The following is a 3,327-nucleotide window of genomic DNA, read 5'->3' on the forward strand; positions in this document are numbered from 1 at the left end:
AAAAAAAATAGTGTTCTTAAATTCAATAACCATCATATACAATTATCATTTTTATTGAACACATCGAAACTTAAATCTGAAATAAGAATTTGATAATCTTCGAAGTAACTAGTCATGTACACACACATACGGTGGAGTGTAAATAAACGTTAAATGTTGAACGGGATTGACCATGTCTAACTTCCGGTTTGATTGAGAAAACGTCACTTGTCAATCATGTTCGTTATCAATTACAAGGTGTCATTTCACAATATTTATCATATCTATCTGTATTAGATCTTGTAAGTCACCTGGTATCATAGCCTAGATCTTATCATAAAAATATCAATGATATATATACATTTTTTATGAATGACTGGAGGATCGTTGTTTGCCTTCTATTTCCTGATTCTCATTTTTATTCTAATTCAATTTGTGTAGTGCAATGTAAATTATACACAGGCTTACCTTAATCTTATTATTTCAATTTGTTGAGTCAATTTTTTGTTACACTTAAATAATATGTGTTATTAATTTTCTATCAATGAGCTAATACAATAAGTTGACAGTTGTTTCCAAAGTCAGGAACCTTAAGCCTTTGTAATTCTTGTATAATTTAAGCCTTTGTAATTCTTGTATAATTTTCAATTAAAGTTCTTTTTTGGGGGAAAGACGGCTTCAAGTCGTCCATTCCCTCAAAGGTTGGCCGGACTTCCAAGCCTCTCACGTCAATCATTTTGTTTTTATAGTTCAAGTTGGGAAAACTCCCCAAAATTTCATTCTGAAATTGACGAGGAGACACACAAATGAAAAGATTGACTTTAAACACTTTTTTACACATTTCCCTTCTGTTTCTCTCGTAATTATCGTATCTTGAGCGCTCCTTCACACTATTGAACGTTTCTTTTTCAATCCGGAAAAATCAGTATTACGAAATATTCTAAACATCTCAAACCTAGTAATGACGTGATCGTTAGAACCATATCCTTTATTCATTATTAAAACCCTTCACTAAAATCGAGTACAAAGTAAAAATAGGTATTTGTTTATTTTAACCTACTATATTATGTTTGCTGTAGATAATTGAAACATCAATGCTTTGATTTGTAGGTCAACTTTCGCGGTCAAAAATGAGAATACATGATAAAGGGGAGAGACAGAACAGTTTTCGTTCTTTCTGTATCCTACTGTTTTGAGAATCTTTCTCCAGTACAGAAGCACCTCAATTCATGAGAAATTATCCCCCTAAATAAAAGTGAATGTGTTTGAACACTTAACATTTGACATTTATTATTTGATAAGTAGTCTTCCTTTAAAAACAAAATTTATGTACTACAAAATCATTGTAATGGAAAAATAATTCTAAAATTTACAATTGCTTTTTGGAGTTTAACATATCTATTCATAACAAATAAATCAAAATGTGTGTTATAGTAGTCTCAGCTTTTATGTATTTGTTCAAATGGCAGAAATGATTTTTAATGTTCAATATGATGCATATGAGCATGAACTGTCAAAAAAGATTTGAGCTGTGAAAGGGAAATAACTCCGATCTTTAAAACATGATAGAGAATACAGGAAATTTGAATGTTTTTTCTGTGCTTTTTTTACCTTTTCTTTTCAGGGGTAGAACGTCTTAGATGCAAGGTCTTTTTATATGTTTCTAAAGAAGAATGAGTCCTACATGTGCACCTTAATCTTTACAAAAGACTGAGAAACAAGAATGTGTCCCAAGTACACGTATGCCCCATCTGCACTATCATTTTCCATGTTCATTGACCATGAAAATGGGATAAAATCTCTAATTTGGCATTAAAATTAGAAAGATCATATCATAGGGAACATGTTTACTAAGTTTCAAATTGATTGGACTTTAAATTCATCAAAAACGACCGTGACCAAAAACTTTAACCTGAAGTGGGACGAACGGACAGACGAACAGACGGAAGGACGCACAGACCAGAAAACATAATGCCCATAAATAGAGCATAAAAACAAGAACTAAATATTTTTTTCTTGTTCTATATTTGTTTGGTGCCCATGTATTTTTTGTCAATGAACTTGTAGCATTTGGCCCATCATTCTATAGTATTGGTCCATTATTCTTGATTAAATAAACCCTATGGAAAAGAGATGTATCAATGCTTAAACAGCTGCATGCCAAATATTATTGATCTACCACTATAGAGGTTCTTCTTAAGGTGGCTCGGATGCATTCGAAGTTTCTATCAGAAGTGTCGTATTTTTGGTTATTTTATTCTTGAAAGAAAATAAATCAAATTGGTCGAAAAAATAGGGGTCACGGACCATTAAAGCTCAAAATTTTTCTTTCAAACAGGTACCATTTTTCAATGAAATGATAGGGGAAATAGAGGTGTTGACATATCTTTTTCGGAATATCAAAAAAACGTTCTATGACAATTGGTCCAAAACTGTAATATGAAAAGCTGGAATATAGCTTCAAAGAATGAGCCAATAAAAAACATAGGTCACTGATAGCGAAAAAAATATTTTCCTTAAAACCCAAATTTTGGCGGGAAAATGGTGAAAATACGCGAAATGTCATTTTGACCCTTTAAAAAATACCGATAATAACGAAAATATTCTATTAGTCACAAAACTACATGATTTAACATTTCTAATCAATCAAAATATTTTTTTTTTAAATATATCGAATTTACGACAAATACTTTTGTAATTTATGCGTAAAATTATGCGCAGTCAAATAGTCCGAGCCACCTTAAATATCGATCTAATCACAGACTGATACCTTGTTAATGTTCCTCCCGGAAATAGTACCCCAAGTCCATTCACAACTTCATGGACAAAAAGTAAAACCAGCTATTAAAGTATTCTTTTTTTCCTATTTCTGTTGACTTTTATTTCTTAAGTTTTACCTGGCTGGGGCTGAAGTTTTAAAATAAAACAAGAATGTATTTATAGAACATGGATGCCCAACTCACACTAGTCATAGGACCATGAAATTTGGGTCAAAAATATACGTATTTGGCATTAAAATCAGAAAGATCATACCATAGGGAACATGTGTACTAAGTTTAAAGTTGATTGGACTTCTACTTCATTAACAAGAGTGCACACGCTGAAATGTCTCACCTTCTTTACTGATCATTGATATTATGTTGAAAGTCCTAAATATAAACATTGACCACTGAACAGTGAAAATGAGGTCGAGGTCAATTACAACCTGTGCGACTGACATATAGATCATTAAATACTTCCATACACCAAATATAGTTGACCTATTGCATATAGTATTACAAAACAAGAGGCTCTCAAGAGCCTGAATCGCTCACCTTATTTTTTTTGGTTAAATCTCTCATCAATGAT

The sequence above is a fragment of the Mytilus galloprovincialis genome, chromosome 11, assembly GCF_965363235.1.
Source record: "Mytilus galloprovincialis chromosome 11, xbMytGall1.hap1.1, whole genome shotgun sequence".
Taxonomy (NCBI): Eukaryota; Metazoa; Mollusca; class Bivalvia; order Mytilida; family Mytilidae; genus Mytilus; species Mytilus galloprovincialis.